Source organism: Bactrocera dorsalis, chromosome 3 (genome assembly GCF_023373825.1).
Source record: "Bactrocera dorsalis isolate Fly_Bdor chromosome 3, ASM2337382v1, whole genome shotgun sequence".
Lineage (NCBI taxonomy): Eukaryota > Metazoa > Arthropoda > Insecta > Diptera > Tephritidae > Bactrocera > Bactrocera dorsalis.
This window is the reverse complement of record NC_064305.1, coordinates 50,339,184-50,365,474: the sequence shown is the minus strand read 5'-3', so window position 1 is coordinate 50,365,474 and position 26,291 is coordinate 50,339,184. Positions and strand designations below refer to the sequence as shown.

The following is a 26,291-nucleotide window of genomic DNA, read 5'->3' as shown; positions in this document are numbered from 1 at the left end:
TCCCCAGAGAACATGGTGTATACTTTGACATTTTTTTACCAATTACCAATTGCTGCACGACAGAGATAAAGATATGCCCAACTCTCCTGTCACTGGAAATGAGAAAACCGCTCACCTACCAAACTTTGACAGTTGACAGGATCTGGCAGGTTTTGTTGTTTCGCAACGGGAATGACTGAATGACTGGAGTGGCCAGATTGAAATTCCAGCAAAACCAACCAAGAACAGAAAGATCAGTTGCCGCCGTTCAAGATGGATCATTGTAAAACAGTAAAAATAGAAGAAAATACGAAATTTAAATGAGACGATTTGTTATGCGATGCATAGTAGTATTAACTTTCAGCTAAAAATGAGTAAAAACTTGTATTAATTGAGAGCTAAAAGGCTTAATTCACTCTATTAGGCATTGAAAGTTCAAAAGTCAGCTGTTTTAAAATCATAAACAAATATTTAAATAGTTTCATCATATGTACACAGTGGCGTAGCTACGACTTCGGGCCCCGAGGCTAAGGATGTTCTGCCGCCCCCCTTTATCTATCTACCTACAAGTTTCATGAGTGAATTTTTACAAAATATCTTCGATATTAAGTATTTAAAATTTAGGAACTAGAAGCCACGCAAATTCTGAAGTTCCAAAATTCTCAAAATACGGGTTTTGAGGAAATTGATAGTAAATTTACAAGACATCTTATTAAAAGCCATAGAAAAAAAACCATTTTCGCCCTATATCTTGTACACTTTTGTCAAAATTTGCAGGAATTTTTCACCGAACTGGAGTTTTTAAATACCATTTTTGAAAATTTGGAGAAATAAAAGTATTTGTTACATTCAAAGCATAGGGTAACTGTGAGAGTGACATGTCGCGACGACAGAGTAAAAATAAAGATACTGTTTTTTTTGTCACTCCTAGGTCGAAATGTGTCGCTCTCACAGTTTACCCTATGCTTCAACTCTGACATATCCGTATGTTTCTCAAAATATGTTCGGTTAAAGAAACTATGGAATTTTTTGTCTGTACACGAGGCTTGTTACAAACGTTTCTTGAAAATAGAAAAACTATGTTTAAGAAAAATATAAGCCAAAAGATATAAGACAAATTCAAAGAGAGAGGAGTATTCGAGTAAAAATTAATATTTTTCATTGTTATTCAGATTATTACATTGTGAGTGTACCACTCTTTATCTTTTATAATAAATTTTGTAAAAGAATTTGTTGAAGTATTTTTCTGAATATTAAACAAGAACGAAGATCGTTTTGCCACCCCTAAGACGTTATTTTGTTCTATCTAGCTACAATAGAAAATGTTATAAAAAAAGTTTATTTTGAAGCGCTGTCACGCTGGAATAAGTTGGGCATCCATTTATCCCTGCTGGATGATTTGCGACTCTTAGCTTCAGGGCAACAGGCTGTAAAAATAATGAAGAAAGGTGTAAGAACAGATTTCGATTACCTATTTCATACCAAGAATGAAATTGCATTTTTTCGAAAGAAAGACAATGATGTTGTTACCATTGGTTCAAATTTTGACTATATATTGTAGAGCCTCTTGGAAAAGCGAAGAGGTGTGGTAACATGAAGAAGCAAAAAACAGAGGTCAATACACGCAAAATGTTGTCGAATTACAACAACGGTATGGGCGGCGTCGATCAAATGGACCAGTTAATTAGCCTACACCGGGTGTTTGTAAGAGGTAAAAAGTGGTGGTGGGTCGTATTAACTTATATACTGCGCATGGTGATTTTTAATGTATGTATATTTCGATAAATAACGCTAAAATGTTACTATTTAGTATGGTTCAACTGACACTCAGACGTACATATGATTGCACGAATCGCCAAATATATACAAAATAAAAGTGCGTTCAAGGTCATCGGAAATATTAGAATATGAGCGCAAAAATTGTGGTCACAAACCAGAGCGTATTTCGAACCCATTACTGTGCGAGGATGCTGGCATTGTCAAATATGTACATATGTTTACTATAACTCAACAAGCACATAAAAATATTGTTTTTCTTTTCTAAAGTGTATATTATACTACTTATGACGTTTCAGTTTGGACGTTACTGCGTCGTTGTGTCGTGGGATCATTATCATGTTGGAAATAAAAATCATTTCCCAAGCAAAGACTGTCAGCGCTCGCTTTCAAATTTGTTTTTAAAATGGCCAAGTACTCGTAATCTTCTTTTTTCATAGTCTCATCTATGAAAATGAGATTATCCAAATCATCAGTTATTGTTGCTGCAATTTTGGAAGATGCAGTTTTGGGATTTTTTTTCACCATTCTAGTTATTTTCCGCCTGTCTGTTTCACTTAGCTTGCACGGACGGCCAGTGCGAAGGCAATTTTTGTACGTGTTTGTTTCTTCGAAACGTTTTAAAATACTGCGCACGGTTGATCGCGGTCTCGAAACAATAGAGCACACTTCCTTTATGGATTTTCCACTAGTTAATAACTTCACAACTATTTTTCTCTCCTCCTCTGTGGTTTCTTTACCCTTACGACCCATTTTTACTTAATTGCGCAAAATGTAAACTAACGGTAAATTATTTTGATATATTCTCACATACGATACAAACTATGATACTGCCAGATACAAATTTTTATGTAACCGCTCCAGCTTCTTTCCTTAAGGCCACCATAAGCTTCGTATAATCGGACACTTTTTCATTGTTCACAGGATGGTCGTTTTATTTATATATAAAATGAATAATTAAATTGTAGTTCACAAAGTTTATTTGAAAAAATGAGATAATATTAGCACGGAAGGCTGCGTTCAATTTGGCTGTTGAAAATCGAGTGTTGCTTTTGATGTGCCGGTGATGCCACTCAGATATATTTCGCATAGGGTTACCTTACAGTCGGCTATCCTGGCAATGTATAGCGCCCTCGCTATGCTCGTCGCTTTCATCATCGGAAGGAAGTTGACACCATGACTTCATCTTATCGGATGCGTAGATTGAAGTATAGTGACGTGGCGTTCGATCTGCTCCTGGCAAGTCTTTAAGTAAATAACGATCTTTACCAAGCACTTGCTTTATTATAAAGGGGCCTTTGTAACGTGGCTCCAGCTTTCTCGACGTCCCAGTACTAGAAGGTTCATTTTCGACTAGCACTAAGTCATTAACGTGAAATTCTGTTGGTTTTGAATGATGATCATCGTATCGCTTCTTAGCTTGTTGTCGTTTCTGGTTTACTGCTTCATAAGTTGCTTCTCGTAGTTTTTGTATATCTTCTTCGCTTGTTAGATTATTGTCGTGTAATGCTAACAAAACTTTATTTTGGAGGATATCTCTTGGTGAAAAACTAAATAAAAGTTCATGTGGACTTTTACCCGTAGTTTTGTTTTTCATCGTGTTCATTGACCACTGGATGTTGAATAAATTCTCGTCCCACTTTTTGTCTATGTTTGTCGTTGGGAGTAACATTGACAAAAGTGTACGATTAACTCGTTCGGCATGACCATTCGCCCTCGGTGTTCGTACTGCATTTAGGATATGTTTTATATCGTTGTTAACACAGTAGCTTTTAAAATCTTTAGAGGTAAAGGCTGTACCCCTATCAGTGATGATTCTTTCAGGAACTCCAAAATAACTGGTAATTTCTCGTGACGTTTCTAATACGTGCTTCGTTGCTGTACTCTTTACTGCTTTAATGATCGTATACTTCGTAAAAGCGTCAACTATGAACTATGTGTTCGTTTCTTTTCGAACTCTTGATAAATGGTCCTAAATGATCCATATGAACGGTTTTAAATGGTATTGGTACGATGTTATCGAATTTCAATTTTACCACCTTGACGTTTGTTATGTGCGCATTCAACACATGTTTTTAAATATGATTTAACGAAGTTACGCATTCGTGGAAACCATATGTACGTTTTCATTTTGTCAATGGTTTTTTTCGAAACCCAAGTGACCATTTTTATCGAGACATTCTTCTAACATTTTATGTCTTAACGTTTTCGGAACAACCCATAATTTCTTTTCTTTTTCAATTCTAAATAGTCTATCTTTCTCAATACAAAATTCTTTCAAAATTTTTTTATCTTTGTTTTTAATCTTTTCGACGATCTGTTTTATATTGTCGTCTTGTAACTGGATAATAAACAACCAATCGTCTGATGTAATCGATACCTTATCTTTTCGTAGAGTTGCTACATCTGTTCTTTAGCACCTTCGTTTGGACAGCGACTTAATGCATCGACATGTTCCATGCGTCTACCCTGACGATGTACAATACCGATATCAAATTCTTGTATCCTTAACCACCATCGAGCAATTCGTGGAATAAACTCTCTCTTACTCATAGCAGTTTTAACAGCGCTACAATCGGTTAAAATTTTTACTGTTTTACCGTCGATGTAGTATCGGAATCGTTCTAGGGTTTCAACTACAGCTAAAGTTTCAAGTTCGTAACTGTGGAAACTTCTTTCAGTATCGCTCGTCGATCTACTATAATACGCGACTGGTTTTAATCCATCGCATTAGTTCTGTAACAATACACCCGCTAAACCAGCTGAACTAGCGTCTGTATGAATTTCGTGATTTCCATCTACTTGATATGCATCTAGTAGAGGTTTTGACGTCTTGGTCGTATTTCCAATTAAAGATTTAATTTTTACGTAAAAGTTTTCGAATAGGTTCGGATATTATTGCGTAACCTGGAATGAATTTTCGAAAATATCCACTCAACCCTAGAAATCTTCTAACTTCTGTAACATTTGTTGGTCGTTCATAATTCTGTATTGCGTTCGTTTTAGCTTGGCCTGGAGTTAATCCATTCGGTGATATTTGATGCCCAAGGAAATTTATTGTCGTTTTCAAAAACTCACATTTTGAAATATTCAATGTCAAATTAGCTTCTTTTAAAACTTTTAAGACTGTCGTAAGTTTGCAAAACATTTCTTCATAGGTATTACTGCAGATAAGTATGTCGTCCATATAATGAATCATATTATCTTTCGTTGATTTTTCTTGGATTTTAGACATTAAACGTTGAAATACTATTGGAGCGTTCTTCAGTCCAAATGGCATTCTTTTAAATTCGTATAAACCGTCGGTAGTAAAAAAAGATGTATACTTACGGCTTTCTGGTTCGATTTCAATTTGATAGTACCCACTATTCAAATCAAGCGTTGTGAAATATGTATTTACAACGCGCTGCTTCCTGAAGACACTCTTCTATATCTGGAAGTCGAAATATTTCTTTGATAATTAGTTAGTCGATAGTCAACACATAATCTATCGTTACCGTTTTTTCTTTTTTACAATCACAACTGGACTTGCATATTGTGATTCTGAACGTTGTAACGGGTGATTTTTTTGAGGTTAGGATTTTCATGCATTAGAATTTGACAGATCACGTGGGATTTCAGACATGGTGTCAAAGAGAAAGATGCTCAGTATGCTTTGACATTTCATCATGAATAGACTTACTAACGAGCAACGCTTGCAAATCATTGAATTTTATTACCAAAATCAGTGTTCGGTTCGAAATGTGTTATTATCGACAAATTTTGTTCAGCGATGAGGCTCATTTCTGGTTGAATGGCTACGTAAATAAGCAAAATTGCCGCATTTGGGGTGAAGAGCAACCAGAAGCCGTTCAAGAACTGCCCATGCATCCCGAAAAATGCACTGTTTGGTGTGGTTTGTACGCTGGTGGAATCATTGGACCGTATTTTTTCAAAGATGCTGTTGGACGCAACGTTACGGTGAATGGCGATCGCTATCGTTCGATGCTAACAAACTTTTTGTTGCCAAAAATGGAAGAACTGAACTTGGTTGACATGTGGTTTCAACAAGATGGCGCTACATGCCACACAGCTCGCGATTCTATGGCCATTTTGAGGGAAAACTTCGGACAACAATTCATCTCAAGAAATGGACCCGTAAGTTGGCCACCAAGATCATGCGATTTAACGCCTTTAGACTATTTTTTGTGGGGCTACGTCAAGTCTAAAGTCTACAGAAATAAGCCAGCAACTATTCCAGCTTTGGAAGACAACATTTCCGAAGAAATTCGGGCTATTCCGGCCGAAATGCTCGAAAAAGTTGCCCAAAATTGGACTTTCCGAATGGACCACCTAAGACGCAGCCGCGGTCAACATTTAAATGAAATTATCTTCAAAAAGTAAATGTCATGAACCAATCTAACGTTTCAAAAAAAGAACCGATTCTTTTTTGCAAATTTTTGGCTTTTTTTTTTTTTTTTAAAGTTATCAAGCTCTTAAAAAATCACCCTTTATTATGTCGTTTTTTAATAAATCGTTTATCATTTCAGAGACTATTTTTTTTTTTGGTTCTGGTACACGATATGGAGAATTTCATTTGAATTTAATTCATTTTTCATTTTCACCAAACTAGTTTTTCCGAGTTCATTTAAGTTGTTTGCAAAAACATTTCTATTATCGTTTATAATTTTCATTAACGTTGTTTTTACACATTTATCGTTTATTTCACATATAATTTCATTTTCATTAACGCAATGTTTTATTTCTTCAACTTTAATATCTTGTTCGTGTTCGCGTTCGCATTCTATTTTTATTTTTTCGTTTTGAATATTTAACCGCAAATTATTTATAAAGTTTTCTTGCCCTAATAAAATGTCACTAGGTAATAATTGATCGAACACCAAATACAAGGTAACTGGTATAGTAATGCCATCGATTGTTAAAATTTTCACTGATTTTTTTTGCATGTCGACTACCACCACATAGTCCTTTGATTTGTATATCACACTTTATGTATTTGCAATTAAGTTTCTCACATAACGATTTCCGAATCATGCTACACTGAGCTCTCGTATCAATAAATGCTTTCAATTTCTGACCGTCAACTTTAAAGAGTTCATCGTTTAAAGAGGACATAGACGGGCACACATGTGCGTTCGATCTGTGTAAATTCGTTTGCCCATACACGATTCACAAATCCATTTTGCGTTCGTTCTTCACACAGTTAACATGTGCGACAGGCAAGCGGAACATTTCTTCGAATTTATTTCTAATGTAGCACTTTTATCTATTTCTTTGTATTTCGTTAATAAGTTATTCCAACTTTTATTTTTCTCAATATTATTTTTATATTTATCACTTTTCGTTTGCCAAATTGCGAATCAATTTTTTATAAGATCAATAAATTCAGATACGAAATCTTTATTAAGGGGAGAGCCTGCTTTAGAAGCTTCAAACAATCGCTTAAATCTCTTTAAAAATTATCTAACAAACAAAGTTATAGATTGGAACTCTAAATATTGTCGAAGCTAGAAGGGAAATAGTGTCCGAGCGTCAAACAGATACATACATGAGCGCTTGGGAAAAAAGCGAAAAGCGCGATTTCTCGGTTTTTTATTTTTACGATTATTTTAATTGGCGGGCAAAGTTGGAATTGGGCAAAGTTTATTATCTTTGGCATAAAATTATCTTCTATTTAAACTAAAAAAAAACTAGGAAAAGTCAAGTTTGAACATATTTTTAAACAAAATAAAGTAAATTTTTTTGGAATTTTCTTAGTTTAACTAGAAGATAAGTTATTAAAAGGCATGAATCTCTTTGAATTTTTTGTTCCTGATAAATGTATATGCGAGATGCATCGGGTAATTGCTTCCTAAAGGCAGAATATCAAAGATTTCGTATTCAAAAAAATTTGTGAAAGATGTTCGAATATATGACTATAAAGCCTAGAAATTTCGCTTGAATCAATTATTTCTTTCCCTCCCAAAAAAATCCTAAAAAAAAATCGATTTTTTGATGCCTCTAAAGCAGTCTCTCCCCTTAACACTTGCAATTGTCCGCGATCTTCACTGCTCGGCGACACGAGAGAAATGAGATTTTGTGCGCTCACAACGCCATACACGATAAACATGCTCGCGCACCGATCGTAAAAAATCAAACATTTTCGCGAACATGGATCGGTACGCGAACAAGCCCATACACGAGTAAACCGCATGTTTACACATACCGATCGAACGCACATGTGTGCCTGTGTATGGCCGCTATTACACAAAATGTATTTCGTATTTTAGCTTCGGATTTACACTGAGAATCATACCTTGAATGCACTTTATTACATTTTCACATCTTTGTTTACGTTGAGGTTTTTGACAATTTTTCGATATATGTATGTCCGAATTCATCGCAATTACGTATAGCACTTTACACTTTTTGCTTCAAACTTCTTATTAGAATTTTCATTTTTGTTTACATTCTTACTTTCATATTCTTTTATTTCGACTTTCGTTACACTTCGGTGTGAATTTATTGGCACGTTTCTTTTATATTCGTTTAAGGTTTCTCTTAGTTCTTTCATTGTATTTATTCGTTGAGCCGCTTGAGCCGTCGCCTAAGCGCACAAACACGAAAACAGTAGTCGTCCATTTTTTCAGTTTGCCTACGTACGGCACTTTGCATTTCAAAATGTATTTCTGCTTCATCGGGATAATTACCAAATTAATTTTTTAAGTCTTTCGCGAAATCGTTCCAATTTGAATGCAGTCTTTCTGTCGCATCGAGCCACAATCTTGCTGCTCCTTTCATTTTACTATACACGGCACGCAATAGACACTTTTCGTCCCATTCATACGCACTGATAACACTATTTACTCGTTCAACGAACTGTTCTGATGACAACGAACTGTCATTTGTTGGATCAAAGTCTGGTATTGTTTCTGCTATTTCACGCACCGAATAATTGTTTCGCGTTACAGTTGCATTCGAACTTGCAAAAGGGGAAATGTTATTAACGTTTCTATTTTCAATGTTGCTTGTATTTTCAATTGGCACACTTCGAGGTTGGGAATTATTTTGCAAATATGACAACACATTTTCTAGAATTCCGCGCATTTCATCCATTTGTCTTTGTAATTTTTGTGTTCCGTCATCGCACTGTTCACTATCATCACCCGTAACTTGTTCGTTTTCGTCCTCTTCGACTTCGATTTCATCCGACCCGATCGTTTCACTCAAACGACTTATGAGTGTTGCCTTCGTACCTGACGTTGAGCAATTTCGCTCTGACAACTGCCGTTTTAGTTGCACTAGACCAGTGGTCGGCATGAGAGGATCTGTCACTGTGTTGGTGAGCACGAAAAAAAAGTAGCCCAGTGAGAAATTGGAATTAAAATTAAGCAATTTTAATTATTAATTAATAGTATAATGAAAATTAACAAATTGTCTTTTGAGGATATATTCCCTATTATCTTTAAAAGACTTGGAACATAAAAGGCATTGCATGGCATCAAAGGCATTTAGAACCATAAAATATTTCTCGCAGGGCATATTTCGTTTTGCGCTATGATCTTGCGTGATGTTAATTCGTTGATGGCTCGACAACGACTGAACGATAGAGCGTAAGCGTACGTGTGAAGTTAGTTTGCAAAATTTTGCTATGAAATGCCGACCACTGCACTACACTCAATGATGCAATAGCTCTCATTTTTATAACTAAAAAATTTGTGTACTTCGTTTTTGCATATACACACGCGCTGTTAAATCGAATGTTCAAGATGATGCACCGTTAGCCGTTATATCGAATGATCGAGATGATGCTCACTTTTTTACACGTTTAAATTGTAGGTTAAGTTATATCTTAAAAATTTCCGTTTTTTTTTATAATCCACTTTAGGTTTATGAAATCTGCAGGTTAACGTTTTGCAGTATTTCACACGTATGTACATACGTAAATGCGTTTCACCAAGAACCGTATGTTCTTTTCGTTATACAAGTATGGTAGAAATAATGTCGTTTGAAAATGTACAGATTAACGCTTAGCACATTTTCCGTTTATTAATTTCCACACATATTTGATCACTAAATCATCGCGAAACCGTTTTAAAAATTGTGTACAGGTAAACGTATTAGTACACATCCGACGTTTGTACGCGTGAAGTAATCCTACTTCTGATTTGAAAAGGTAAATTTTATGATAAATGGACACTTTCTCATTGTTCACAGGATGGTCGTTTTATTTATATATAAAATGAATAATTAAATTGTAGTTCACAAAGTTTATTTGAAAAAATGAGATAATAACGGGTGATTTTTTTGAGGTTAGGATTTTCATGCATTAGTATTTGACAGATCACGTGGGATTTCAGACATGGTGTCAAAGAGAAAGATGCTCAGTATGCTTTGACATTTCATCATGAATAGACTTACTAACGACACGCTTGCAAATCATTGAATTTTATTACCAAAATCAGTGTTCGGTTCGAAATGTGAAAATCCGCTTTTTATCGACAAATTTTGTTCAGCGATGAGGCTCATTTCTGGTTGAATGGCTACGTAAATAAGCAAAAATTGCCGCATTTGGGGTGAAGAGCAACCAGAAGCCGTTCAAGAAACTGCCCATGCATCCGAAAAATGCACTGTTTGTGTGGTTTGTACGCTGGTGGAATCATTGGACCGTATTTTTTCAAAGATGCTGTTGGACGCAACGTTACGGTGAATGGCGATCGCTATCGTTCGATGCTAACAAACTTTTTGTTGCCAAAAATGGAAGAACTGAACTTGGTTGACATGTGGTTTCAACAAGATGGCGCTACATGCCACACAGCTCGCGATTCTATGGCCATTTTGAGGGAAAACTTCGGACAACAATTCATCTCAAGAAATGGACCCGTAAGTTCATGCGATTTAACGCCTTTAGACCATTTTTTGTGGGGCTACGTCAAGTCTAAAGTCTACAGAAATAAGCCAGCAACTATTCCAGCTTTGGAAGACAACATTTCCGAAGAAATTCGGGCTATTCCGGCCGAAATGCTCGAAAAAGTTGCCCAAAATTGGACTTTCCGAATGGACCACCTAAGACGCAGCCGCGGTCAACATTTAAATGAAATTATCTTCAAAAAGTAAATGTCATGAACCAATCTAACGTTTCAAATAAAGAACCGATGAGATTTTGCAAATTTTATGCGTTTCTTTTTAAAAAAAAGTTATCAAGCTCTTAAAAAAATCACCCTATATTAGCACGGAAGGCTGCGTTCACTTTGGCGGTTGAAAATCGAGTGTTGCTTTTGATGAGCCGGAGATGCCACTCAGATAGGAAGTAATATTTCGCATAGGGTTACCTTACACACATTACTCTAATTAATAGGTATTCGTTGAAGAAAAGACGTTGTTGTAACTGTAGCTGTTAGCAGTGATGGATTACCGCCTAGGCCCGGGCCTCGCGGGCGGCACAATTTGTGGGGCGGCAAATTTTTCAGAATGTCAAAATTTTAAATCTGATATAATGTAACGACAATACATTTTAAGGATTTATTCTGATTTTTTTTATATAAATTTACAAATAAATTTCTATGAAATAGAATGTAATTCATTTTGTGATTAACTTTTTTATTCGTGAGTGCAATACTGATAAAAAATGTTTTATAACAGAAATAATTGAATATTGATAAGCTTTTCCTGAAGAATTTTCAAAGCTCTCTTGAGTTGTTGTATCTTTAGTAAAGTTAATCTTGCAAGTGAGCCGCTTCTAAAATTGCACAATGTTTTCTTATTTTATTTTCAATGAATCCGGTGTTTCATATATGAATTGATATAAGTATTCATTTAAAATTCATCTTTTTGTTTGTATATAAAAATATTTGTATTCTTAAAAATGATTTCTATAGAATCAAATAAATGAATATATTCATTTTATAGCCAATTTTTTGAAAAATGGAAACAATTTGAAGAAAATAAAAATTTAATAACATTGATGTTTCATTTTCGCAATATTGTGAATTATATTGACGAATATTAACGAACTTTTATAGCTTAAAGCAATAATTCGTAATTATTGTAAAATGTTATTAAAATTCAAGTATATATGTATTTATGCCGATATATACTACAGCCGTGGTCACGCAAATAGCACACATAGTCATAAGAAGCAATAAGAGCTTATACAATTGACAAAGTTCTTTAAAAGGCTAAAAAGGGTTTATTTGTTTATTAATTTAATGAATGAATTAATGAATGACACTTCAGCACAAGATACCAAAGAAATACAATCGAATCTTCCTTTATTGCAAGATACAAATACAAACAAAACGTCGTCAACTTTTCTTTCATCAGAAGATGCGGAAGAAAGTCAAACAACAACTGATATGTTTCAATTAAGTGGTGATCCTTTTCCATGGAATATAAATGATGAAACATGAGATTTTATAACTATAAACGGTTCACCACAAAATAATGTAACGGATTTTAAAAATTCACGAAATTTTTATTATGATAAAACGAGGTTTTGTTCTAAAAGCTTATTTCAACGTAATTTAAAGAACGGAGAAATTCAACATCGTGAGTGGTTAATTTATTCAGAAAGTAAAGGATCAGCATTTTGTGCTCTATGTTTACTATTTGGTAGGAGTGCCGAAGTAAACGCTTTTACTGGTGAAGGGTTTAGAGATTGGAAAAACTCAAAAGCGTGCATTGATGCTCATGAAAATTCTGAATTTCACAAAACTAACATTAGTCACTTCAAAGCTCGAGCTGTCATTCAAGGCCGTGTTGATCAACGTTTAATGGAGCAGCTCTATGAAGAAACTTTATACTGGAAAAAAGTTTTGCATCGAGTAATTGTGATAATTTAATCTCTCACAATAAGAGGGCTGTCATTTAGAGAACATTTAGAACGAATTGGAGATCCCCATAATGGAAATTTTTTAGGTTCAGTCGAGCTTCTTGCTAAATTTGATTCGTTTTTATCAGAACATTTAAAATTACATGCGCACCCTGACCGTGGAAATACTTCGTATTTATCTAAGACAATCTACGAAGAAATTTTATTATTAATTCAAAATAAAGTGTTGCAACATATTTCTAAAGAAGTGCAATCTGCTAAGTATTTTGGTGTAATTGTGGATTCCACACCTGATATTGCTCATGTTGATCAACTCACGATAATTATTAGACACATATGTACGTAACAATGGTCAAATTGTCGAAAGGTTTCTGGAATTCATTCCAAATACTGGCCATAAGGCTAAAGATATTGAAGATGCTTTGTTAAAATCTCTTGAGGATAATGTTTAAATATTGGGTTGTCAAAAAAAATCTTGCGGTATTTTCGCTAGTTGGCGCTGAAAGCGCGTAGTTCTCATTTCACGCGCTAACACGTGTTTAATTGATTGTCGTTTCTTTTAAGTCGTTCGTGAGTTATAGCGTCGCAAACATGGAGCAAAATAAAGAGAAAATACGGCATATTTTACAGTACTACTACGATAAAGGCAAAAATGCATCTCAAGCCGCCAATAAAATTTGTGCAGTTTATGGACCCGATACAGTTTCCATTTCCACCGCACAACGATGGTTTCAACGTTTTCGTTCTGGTGTAGAGGTGGTCGAAGATGCGCCACGCTCCGGAAGACCTGTCGTCGAAAATTGCGATAAAATCGCTGAATCGGTCGAAAGAGACCGGCATAGTAGCAGCCATAGCATCGGTCAAGAGCTGGCCATGAGTCATCACAAATTCATTTCAATTTCAACAAAAAAAAAATCCATAAAAATACCGCAAAACCTAATATAATGAATTGTCGTGGTCAATCTTACAATAATGCAAGCAACATGTCAGGTTTATATTCAGAAGTGCAAGCACGAATCAAAACAACTAATCCATAGCTGAATATGTTCCTTGTGCTGGTCACCCTTTAAATTTAGTGGGAGCTTGTGCAGCTAAATCTGTTACCGAAGCAGTTGACTTTTTTTCTACTTTGCAAAAATTATATAATTTTCTTGCCGTTTCGACACATCATTGGGAAATTTTAAGACAGCATACAAGTTTAAGACTTAAAAGCCTTTCTCAAACTCGTTGGTCGGCTCGACATGATGCATGCTACACATTAGAAAAAGAGTGGCCTGGAATAATTGTTCACTAAACTTTATTGGTGAAAACAAAGATGAAAAACCTACTACGCGAGCTGAAGCTAAGGGACTGCAGCAAAAATTACAACATCTAGAAACAGCAATTCTAGTCATTGTTTGAAATGCAGTTTTGGATCGCTTTAATGCTGCGAGTATGAAGCTTCAGGATTCTCAAGCTGATTTATCATCTGTGATAAGAATATATAGTTCTTTGGCATTATTTCTCCAAGATATGAGAGATAAACAATTTTCTGATTATGAAAAAAAACCAAAGCTATTACCATTATGACACCCGTCGTAAAAAAACCCGAAAACTTCAGGCTGACGAGTCACGGGAAAATGAAAGAAGAGCTTTATCTGGAGAAGAAAATTTTCGAACCAACGTTTAATATCTAATTTTAGATACTTTAAGTGTACAATTGACAGGACGTAAAGTGCTTATCATAATCTTTACGAAAAATTTAATTTTTTTGACAATTTATATGAAATAGATACCAATGAATTAAAAATTCGCGCGATGTATTAGTTACTAAGTATTCTGATGTTTTGGAAGATACTTTTGCGAATGAATGTATTCATTTGCACTGTCAACTCAAAGATTCTCTAATGAACACAAAAGATATTCGTTCCGCGCAAGGAGTATACAATTTTTTGCATTCTCAAAATCTTCAAGATGTTTATCCAACTGTAGACATTGCTCTACGTATTTTTTTGAGTATTCCGGCTACGAACTGTTCAGGAGAAAGATCTTTTTCCACCTTGAAAAGTGTCAAAACGTATTTACGCGAAAGTAGTGCCAAGAGAAACTCAATGCTTTAGCACTACTGTCAATTGAAGCCCAATTAGTTCAAGAAATTGATTACAACGACATAATTGATGATTTTGCTCAGACGAAAGAAAGATTATAGTATAAGAAAACTGACTGTTATTTATGTTGTTAATATTTATTTGTATTGACTCAAAGAAATAAAATTGTATCCTTTAAAAAGGGCGGCTAATCAGACAGGGCCTAGGGCGGCAAAATACTTAATCCGCCACTGGCTGTTAGCTGTTAACTAAACATTAAATTTTTACGAGTAAGGAAGGGCTATGTTCGTGTGCAACCGATAATCCTTGTTTGAGAATGGTATGTCTGTATGCGAAAAAGGGGTCAAAAAGGTGTTGAATCGTGCCAGCACTTCCCTTAGCCCCCATACACTTAATAAAGATAATTAAAGATTTTCGAACTTCCCGGTGACTTTATGCCGCATATATCGGCCAATATGTTAATTATCTCAGTGAAAATGAAATGAGAGAGACAGTGTAATCATAACAGTGAACCTTTGTGCTAGAAATAGATAAATTTGAGCGAATACTAGACCTACCCCCTTACAAATTTCTTCTTTTCGCTACGTGGCGCCAATTGGATTTTCCAAGCGAAGCCAGATCCTTTTCAAGTCCCTCCAACGGAGTGGAGGTCTTCCTCTTCCTCTGTTTCCCCCGGCGGGTACTTCGTCGAATACTTTCAGAGCTGGAGTGTTTTCGTCCATTCGGACAACATGACCTAGCCAACGTAGCCGCTGTCTTTTAATTCGCTGAACTATGTCAATGTCGTCGTATATCTCGTACAGCTCATCGTTCCATCGAATGCGATATTCGCCGTGTCCAACGCGCAAGGGACCATAAATCTTTCGCAGAACTTTTCTCTCGAAAACTCGCAACGGACTCATCAGTTGTTGTTATCACCATATAGCAGAACGAAAATTTTGAGTGACTTATAGAGTTTGGTTTTTGTTCGTCGGGAGAGGACTTTGCTTCTCAATTGCCTACTCAGTCAAAGTAGCACCTGTTGGTAAGAGTTATCCCGCGTTGGATTTCGTTGTTGGTGGCGTTTACGCTAGTTCCAGGATAGACGAAATTATCTACGGCTTCAAAGTTATGGCTGTCAACAGTGACGTGAGAGCCAAATCGCGAGTGCGATGACTGTTTGTTTGATGACTGGATATATTTCGTCTTGCCCTCGTTCACTGCCAGACCCATTTGCCTTGCTTCCTTGTCCAGTCTGGAGAAAGCAGAACTAACGGCGCGAAGGTTGAGGCCGATGATATCAATATCATATTGGTATCGAACGACTCGGAGAGAACCTTCCCGATCCTGACGGAGCTTTTTGTGCTGCTCAACGTAAGTTTACACAGCCGTATTAGTTTTGCGGGGATACCAAATTCAGACATCGCGGCATAAAGGCAGCTCCTTTTCGTGCTGTCGAAAGCAGCTTTGAAATCGACGAAGAAGTGGTGTGTGTCGATCCTCCTTTCACGGGTCTTTTCCAAGATTTGGCGCATGGTGAATATTTGGTCGGTTGTTGATTTGCCAGGTCTAAAGTCATACTGATAAGGTCCAATCAGTTTGTTGATGGCTTTAATCTTTCACACAATACTCTCGATAGAACGTTATACGCGACGTTGAGGAGGCTTATCCCTCCCTGATCTCCCTTTTTATGGATGGGGCATAGCACACTTAAATTCCAATCGTTGAACCTGCTTTCGTCCGACCATATTTTACAAAGAAGTTGGTGCATGCTCCTCGTCAGCTCTTCGCCGCCGTGTTTGAATATCTCGGCCGGCAATCCATTGGCCCCCGCCGCTTTGTTGTGCTTCAGGCGGGTAATTATTATTCGAACTTCTTCATGGTCGGGCAATGGAACGTCCGCTCCATCGTCATCGATTGGGATATCGGATTCGCCTTCTCCTGTCGTTGTACTTTCACTGCAATTCAGCAGGCTGCAGAAGTGTTTCCTCCATAATTTAGTTATGCTCTGGGCATCGGTGACTAGATCACCTTTGAGGGTTCTACAAGGGTAGAGGCCCTTACAAATTTCAGGATTAATATCAGGATTTCCAGCTAACTTTACTCTAGACGATTGATTTTTTAGTTTGTGGTTATGTTAAATGTAAATAAGTGATATTGTTGAGCTACCAAGCTTTTTTGATAGCTTCGAATCGCGATATAAAACAACGACGATATATATTTACAAAATATTTATTAATATATGTAAATACATATATATAATAAAACGAGTAGAAAGTTACGTGGCTGGTGGTTTATTAGGTGAAATGCCCTTGCGTTTGCAGGTAGCAAACACAAGAAAACAATGCGTGTGCAGGCATCGAATGTAAAAAGCGAACTATAACTAAGATGCTAGGCTTAGGCAAAGCTAAGCTTAATTGTTCTAACATGTATGTATGTATGTATAAGCATATTAAAGGATAAAGGGAAATGAGGAATTAGAATAACGAGTAATGCTGTGGTGGATATGCAAAATTAGAGTGACCAGATTACAATTAATATAAAATTTTAAATATTTACAATGTTTTCTCACCACAGTTGGTGAAATATATGTGTGCGTATAAATTTAGCAAACTTGAGTATAAATAATAACTTAGGATTAATGCTATTCATTATTGGTAGTTCCATAGTGAAAGGAGCTGCTCCGAACAGATATTGAGAAAAATAGAAAAAATCGGTTCGATACAACCCCAACTCCCATATACTACATATAATGATTTTCGTTTTTCTAACAAAGCTTATGAGTTTGTCAGTGTATGAGTTATATATGTACATATATGTATAGTATATAAGTATAAACTTGTTTGAATTTCGATTTGTTTGTTGGCGTTTTACACCTTAAAGCATTTCCTTTGGTGGTTCTTGCAAGTTACAAGAGTATAAAATGTTGGATTGTACACAAATTTAGAACTCCCTTACTTGTTTATACATTATTCTGCTAAATAGTACCGAATATGTTTGAAAACGATGCATTCCCTACTCGGCATTTTTCAACTCTTTAATCAGTATGATGAGACGAGTTGAATTCCGGATGACTGTGTATCCGTCCGTGCAAACGATAATTTTGGGGAAAAATTTGATATAGTGAAAAAATTTGCTAAATGTTTCTTTTCACTTAACTCTTTCATTGCGGATTTTTTTAAGCAAAAAAAACTTTTTTTCCATGTTTATTGGGTCATTATGCCCCAAGTAGTGTACCAAGAGGTGGGTTTGGGAAAAGGATAACCAGGATAGGAGAAGGCAAGTATGTCCCATCAGCAATCGGTATTGGGACAAACTAAAAATATTTGTGTTATGATTTATAAAATGAAAGTAGGAATTTTATACATATACAGTGGGTGGGTTCAAATGTCAATTTGTGTGATATTTGGCAAAACAAAGGGATATTACAAGAAACACAAAGCATTTTCGTACGTTGCCCTTTATTGTTTTCTGCGCAACTTCTGCAACGACGGCGTATGTTTCCCCCAACAGGGAGATGCTCTCAAGCATTTATGGACAGGCCGGGACGCCCGGTAGTACTGCGAAGTTTGTCTTTTGTTTTCGCCTTTTCACATGCAAGTAGTTGTTCTGCCATTTCAGCAAGAAATTTAATCAATGGTATTTGGCAAGTCTCTTGAAATAAAATCCATGCATTGGAAACAAAAATCATAAGCAGCTTTTGTAAAACTCTTTTCCATCATTTACCGGATTTTCTGTCAGGATCATATAAAGATGAAAAAGGGTCTAAAAGATCCACCCCACTAACGTGGCAATGACGTCAGGACATGACACTTCTGAAACCTCCTATATTTTGTTGTTTTTCTTCCTCCCTTTCTAAGTTCAAGTGTTCTTCATCTGAGCTGTCGCTTTCATTTAAGTAATTTGGATCAACAGTACTGTCATTGTCAAAGGCGTATTCTCTTTTAGAGTCTCTCTGACGTTTTGTTCTCGGATAATAGTCGCTAATTATGGAAGAGAATTAAAACAATAACTATGAAAAATAACTTATTTTTCGTTACTGCTGGGACATATATGTCCCAATAAAAGTCACTGCTGGGACACATATAACCCAGATTTACTTTACTGTATATATCTTATACATACATATATATGTCGTTTTTTCAGAAGGTGAATATTTATTTATATTGATATTAACTTACCTTGTAATTTTACAATGTAATTTCACAATAACACAAAAATAAGTTTGCAGATGAGCGTAATGGGAAGACTGCCACGTTCACAACATGCCACTAAACTAAAACTGTACGAATCGCATTAGATAGTAATTGATAAGGAAACATCTCCAACCTGTCCTACACTAATAAAATCGCAGTGGAAATCCCTTACCCTACACAAATGAACGAACCACTTGTACTACCAAATATATGTATATATGCGGTAATAGATGCGCCAATAGCCACCCACGAAAAATTAATAAAAATAGAAGAAAGGTTTGGAATCACCAAAACATCGGGTATAGATGGAACACACAACAAGGCCTTCAAAAATGCTATTAAGCCAGTAGCGGGACCCTTCTCTGGGCTCTTTACCCGTTGTTTTCAAGAGAGGTATTTCCAAAAATAAAGAAAAAAACAGCGACTCTTTCTTTTACAGAAACCGAATAAATCGGCTGGAGAACCAAGTATGTACCATCTTCTCTGGATTTTGAAAAAACTTGATTCTGACGAGAGATCTAAATAATACAGGGTGACAGATTACTGCAGGGCTCGCCCACTGCTGTGGAACGTACTTTATGACGGAATGCTTCAAATTATAGGGTACGTTAACGATATTGCACTAACTGTGATAGGAAAGAAACTCCCAAACACGAAGACTCTGCTCTTAAAACAAAGGAACTGGCTCGTGTCGAGAAAAGTCGAACTAGCGGTAAAAATGAAGCAGTGCTAATTAAAAGAAGAAAAAATGGAAAAAGTTACATTTAATATTGACTTATATAACATAACCACCCATTGGAAGACGTCTTACAACAGACGAACGAAACGAAGGGAGACACAGAAGTACATATATACGAGTGGCAAGAGTCTGGGACGTTGCAGGAAAAGCACGGTAGACGAACATCGTGGAAGCAAATAAAGCATTAATGTCGAAAGTACTAACACTATTAAAAGATGTATTAGAAACTATGTTTATAACACAACAAGCGCAACAAGAGGGAGAAGTATTCACTGATTTCTTTGAACATGCCCAACAATGAAATTAAATAACGTAGTGATCCCTCAAGCAAACGAAGTTAAAAATGCCTTGGCATTCACCTAGAAGTCCCTCAAACTTATAACCTTCATCGTAAATTTGTTATTGGGTAAAAAAATCTGAACCTGAGTTAGGACCCTTCATACAATTCAGTTATAACGCCAATATGGATTTATGGCATAAAATTATGGAGCTATGCCTGCGCAACTAGTTTCCATAAAATAACGATTCCAATCAAAAACGCTATGAAACTACGATCACCGTGCAACATGCGCAACGAAAATATTAGAAATTGAGATCTTGAAATACCAATGGTCTGCCAGTGTTTTGATGACCAACGTTCTAGCTATCGCCTATTACTATTAATAGAAAATTCTAAAACTTATTGTCAGGCTAAAATTATGTTAACAGATTCAATAATTAATTATTTGGTAAAAAACCTTACATATATCTTAAGACTCCTAATTTTCTACCAACCGACGGCAAAGAGGTAGCAGAGAATTTACACCACGTGACGAAGGAACTTTCACCACTCTGTAAGTTAACACAACGAACGTATGCATGTATGCGCAGAGGTTCTTTGGCATGCATATGGGTATTTCCATGGTCGAGAACGCGACAGTCGTACGCCTTTGAAGTGCATAAACCAAAAGTAAAAAAATTAACAAAAAAAATGTGTTGTTATTATTCGAAAGCTTTTCATTATCACTATGTATAGTACAAAATGTAGGAGCTTTCGATAATTTGTTTCCAATTCATTAGCAATAAACATGGGATCGAGAACGCGACAAAAAATAGAACTTGCTTTCGACTACATATAGAAAAATGCAAAATTCTGCGAAACGCAACAATATATTTTAGAAAGACTAATTTAAACTAAAAAGGACTAAAAAGGGCTTCTTTTGATACATTTCTTGTTGATATATTTTCATCGGTTTTCTTTTTACAAGCTTAAATCTAATTTAGCACGTGACATTTAGAACGCGACATATTTGCCTTCCATGATTCTAATGACGATTACTATAATAATTCCAATTCAAAAAATGAAATTGAAAACTAAAATAAAAATTCATATAAGAAAATAAGTAAAAATAAATGAGAAATGTTTTTTTTTATGAAAAATTTTTTTTCAATGAATATGCGTTTTGAGCTACTTTTAATTTCAAATGATCGTCACAGGAGATCGAATGCAGTTTTCGGATGCCAGGAATATTTGGTATATCCTTCCATTTTTCCATTAAAGTTGGCGAACTCTCCTTAATTGCGTCATCACTAATATACATACTATGAATACCAGTTATGTTCTCTTGTGCACATTGAAAAAAAGAAAATGCGTCACTTAGAATAATATTTTTTGTTTTTGTTATTTGCCAAATTTTTCTTTTTATAACCGCTCCAACTCCATCGACTGCACCTTTTCCATGCGAGGTTGCGAAATAGTTCCATTCAACTGTTTTGCAACCGAATTGAACCAAGAAATCTGGTAAACTCCATACAATAAATTTGTTTTTAAATTGGCTGCTACTTCCGTCCGAAAATAAGAATATATTTTGAAAATTGCCATGTTGATGTGTTATCTCCTGAACAATTTTTTCTATAAAAAGATGGACATCGATTTTGCTGTGATTTAAACTATCGCTGATTACAGCTAATGACTTAGTTTTGTCGAACATCCACGCTACGCAAGTAAAAATCGTAACTTGCTTGTAGTTGAAGTGCGCGCTTTGTACTTCATTTTGGCAGATTAGTCTATAATTTTCTGCAAAATCAATTTGTAACACTAGATCCCCGGGTCTTAAATTATTCTTCACGGATTCAAAATAATTTTGTTGGGATCTCTTAACAAAGACGTGTTGTTTAAAAAGTGGTAGCTTCACTTCTAATTCATGGATAATTTCTGATAACGGAGCGACAGTGTAAGTTAATATAATTCTATCATCCACTTTCCTCCAATGTTGCCATTTAACATTTTCATTCATTTTAGATGAATATGCTACAGGAACGATCATTTTTTAAATCCTTTGTACAGCTTTCGCAACCGTTTGTCATACAATTTTCATCCTCAATACTGCAACAAACAGTTTGTAAAAAACTTTGGAAGTTCCTAGGAACAGATTTTATGGTTTTTGCGCAACCCTCTAACAAAAACCCGAAATTTGCATGATAAATGCATACACACATGTTATGTGGCGTTTTGCTCGACAGTTGGATATGCCGTGGCCGATATTGATAGAAGGTTGAAATGTTCACAGATTCTTCAATTATCTCGTTTTTATAAACCTCGTAGGCTTCTGAAACGGTTAGCAGCATAAAGCGCTTAGAAATAATTTCTCCATCGACTATGAGAGTATCCTTTCTGCCTGCAGACTGGACGCTAATATCTTCCCGATTGTAAAAGTCTTTCACCACTTTCACTTTCGATTCCATTTCAAAACTGAGCCCAGATATATTTTCTGTAACAATTCTTGGTTGAACATACTTTTCATATAATGCTTGAATAATTTTATTTTATTTTGCTAGATCGTTTGGCAATGCATTTTCCACCTTCTTTAGTGCTTTTCCAAATGTTTGCTTGCAGTTATAAGGTTCATCGCGTTTATTTTTTTCTTCCGCATTTTTTTTCTTTTCGCGCAACTTTTTCTGCCTTAAACGGTTTTTTTCTTTTTGCTCTTTCCACAGCTTGCTATTATTTTTTTTCAATTTCGATAGCTTTGCGCGATGTTTTCGCATTCTCTCAGCTGCTTTATCGCGATATTCTTTGAACTTAACGGGATTTGTGCTTAGTTTGTCAAAGTAGCGTTTTGATATTTCTTTTCTTGCTAAGCCACATGTTTTACCCATCTATATAAATAAATATACATGCTAAAAAAGGCAAAAAAAAATATTTTCCGAAAAAGTTATACTTACGGTAGCGAACGCGACACACTTCAAAAACCAATTAAAATATTTTGTATGAATCTAAGATACTGAAACTTTTTTTTTTTAATTTAGGTCACTAAAATTGATTTAAATATAAATTTGCAGCCACGTGCTACGATCGATCGCAAACTACTGATAAAAAATAATGATTTACGGACAAGAACGCGACAAAACAATATCAATGAAAGCAAAATAAAAATTTACCGTTATCGAGCTTCGTTTGGTCTCGTTGAATTTTTTGTATTCATTGTTGTTCCTAGCAAGATTTAATAAGACTAGTGCAAACATAATAAGAATTTACGTATTATCAAAAATACAAAAATAAAAAGGCATTAAAGGTACACAAATGCTACTTTCTACGCTATTTCAACTTTTAGGTAATTTTTCTAATAAAAACACTTGAGATAAGCTGCAAATCATATTATATTATAAAAATATATATATTTTTTTTATATAATATCAGAAAAAATTATTTGTTTATCACTATTTTAATTTTTGCTCCCGGTAGACCTTTCTATGGAAAACCCCATATTAAAAATAAATAAACGGAATTGAAGTACATTTACATAAATATACTAAAAAAGGTTTACAAAAATTAAAAGAAGAATAAAAGTATATCCTTGATAGGTTTTGAACTTAAGGAAAGTATTTGATATTAAGTTGCAATGAAGGATTTGCCAAAAGCAGCATCATAGGACATTTTACTTGAGTGGGCTAATGTGTGAACTCAAACCGCTATTAAATTTTAGAAATCGAATATTTTTTTGAATATTTTTCTTTTCGAAGTTATATTTTGCGATGTTCCCTCATGTAACAGCTGTGCCTTCTTTATTTATAACCATTCTCTGATTTTGTAACACTTCATTTTTCACTACATTTTATGTTGTTTTATATTACTGCTAATGGCAACACTGCTCATATTAACATCCCTTTTCCAACGCTTCCGATTATTTGTAAAGTGGAAAGCTTTTGTGGAACGTACGCAGAAGATAAACTTTTATGCGCAACTCAGCCAAAAAGTGGGCTATGGTTAAAGCAAGAAAGGGCGGCCAGGTATTCTCGCACATAGCTCATCTTCGCTATTCTCAGTATATTTGCTGCACTCTTATTCTCTTTGATTTCTATTAAAATTGGCAACTCCTCTGTCAGCAAATGAGAGCAGGGCTACACACAAACACAGTTTTGTATACATCGCTGCTTTCGTTTCCCATTGATATCCGTGCTTGCCTTTCCAATTTTGCGCCATCTGCAATTGTAGCGCAGTCAGTGCCATTTGGGGCCATCAGCTAAGAAGCAGGGTAGTACGGTGTATCCTGCAACGCGCATTCGTTAAACAAATCAAATGAAATAATTGTAATTAAAAAATGCTCCAGATAACAATAAATGGTCAAAAACTACTTAATCCGTGATCTACATATTTCCCCGTTTTCCATGCCTTACTGCGAAATATTCACATTCACAGTCAGTCGCACAAAAAAATCGAAACGAAGCGATTGATTCTTGCACAAGAACCGACTTATACGACGACAATTGAAAGAAAATTCAAGTGTGAAAAATGTCTATGCATGCAAAAGTTAAGTGGACCAAAAGTATCGCATTGCGTATAGATATTGCATATTGAATATGGAATTTTTTCAATCGCTAAATAATCGTGTATGTTCTATCTATAAATTTGAATTTACTACAATTAAAAATCGGCATAACAATAGTTAAATAATTAATGTGGCATATTTTTTATATTAAATCTCTAATGTTGAGGCTATGAAAAGGCAAAGTGTAAATAATTTACGTAAAAAACATTATATAATTTATAGCAAGTAAAAGCATAGATGCTCTCATACTTCCTATTCGCTTTTTGAGTTGTATTGCAGTCATATTTCCGTCCTGGACTTACGTAAAACGTTCGGAGGCAGTCTGAGTTTTGAGAAAGGAAAAATTATATTGATATAAACTAAAAATTTAATTTGACCCTCATATCGTAGAATGTGCGGATGCATATTATTTAAAAAAATTACGAGTGCCTAACAAAATGTGAGTTCAAGAAAAAATGTTTAAAACTCAATAAAAAAACATGGAACTTTGAATGTGAAATAATTTACAATTATTCATTCTATTATAATAAACTACTACACATAAAAAGTAAAAAAAAAGAATAAATAATTTCTTCCCCCAATATCCTTCCTGATTTGGCCCCTTACTATAAAATATCTACAACGACAGTTAAGTTGAATTATATAAAAATTTTGTGGATATACGGATTTTCATATTTAGGCGCTGTTCGTATAAGTTCGTTCGCAGTTCGTTTCGGTTCTAAAACGCTTCGTATTCTTCTTTCGGCTATACGTGTAACCCAGAGTTTCGTAGTTACCTTTCGTTTTCATCTGTCGGTTGTAGTTGCCTTTGTTAGGTTCATCAGTACTTTGGTGATTTACACATCTTGTTCTTAAAGTGAACATATCTCCATTTTTATTGAGTTCCTTTCAAAATGAGCTGAACACTTCGGTATTGGATCACAAAAATTTCATTTGGTAAGTTGTGGTGCGGGAAAGTGCATTGGAATAAACTGAGATGAATCGAGTTGAGTAACGAAAATGAAAAAGCAATGTGGGCAACACTCGGGTATCGATGAGAAAAATAATTGTGTTTCCTTGTGCATCAAGTCTCAGTGAGTTAAATTTATGCCAAGTTTCTCGGGTTTTTGCTACAATAATTGAAGAGAAAAAAACGCTCTCCCGACCCTTGCAAAAGTATAGTTAAAACCAATTGGAAATAAAAATGGATAAATGCGCGTGCCAAAGAGAAAACGTTACTACCACACTCGTCTATACTAACTATAAATGTTTTAAATAAAAGCCCAAGAAGATATTTAGCGTTTATTTGCCCCCATCAATGTGTAAATTTCAATTGAAAAAGAACATCTAACATTTTCGTGCGATTTAGGCTTTTCGAGTGATCAAAGTATAATAAAATAATGAGTTTCCACAAAATTCAAACAAAAATGAAGTTTGTCAGTGTTGAATATAATATGTAGTTTCAAGGTTAATCGCGTTTACAAGAGAACTACACATAAGTATGAGCACACTACGACTGCTCGAACTGCTTGTGGGAATATGCCGACACAATTCCGTCTCTCGTTTAGCACAACTCATTCTTAAATGCCTGCAGTTTCTAATTTTGGGTACTTATCGATCGATTATTCTTAACAGTTTTTGTTAGTGTCAATGTTAATGCAACATATCATCGTCAACACTTAAAATTTCGCACCTACAATTTTGGATTTCGAGTAACGACACCAATTAACACATATGTATACACCTAATTACATATTTGCATAAAAGTGCCGATTAACGGTATGCTGAGCGCTGCTGAAACCGCAAATAAAATTTTATGCTGTATATGCTGGGAGTTGAAAATAACAGTTTTGGTTACAGCCTTCCTCCTAAAAGAGGTATGACCTTTTTTAAAAGCTTGCAACATTATGCACATGTTCACATTTTATCATTTATCTA

At 35.2% G+C, this 26,291-nt stretch overlaps 1 protein-coding gene across 3 annotated transcripts in view; it reads left to right on the top strand.

The window, feature by feature from the left end:
* LOC105229159 (uncharacterized) overlaps positions 1-26,291 on the top strand; it is a 94,684-nt gene that overhangs the window by 17,557 nt on the left and 50,836 nt on the right. Inside the window, exon 1 of one of the 3 annotated variants that reach the window (XM_049451201.1) lies at positions 23,568-24,813. The exons of 1 other annotated variant lie outside the window; for it this stretch is intronic. The gene's annotated coding sequence lies outside the window, so the exon portion shown is untranslated. Of the gene's footprint in view, positions 1-23,567; positions 26,231-26,291 lie in introns of those variants that run through there. One more of the 3 variants, XM_049451199.1, reaches the window with a different exon arrangement.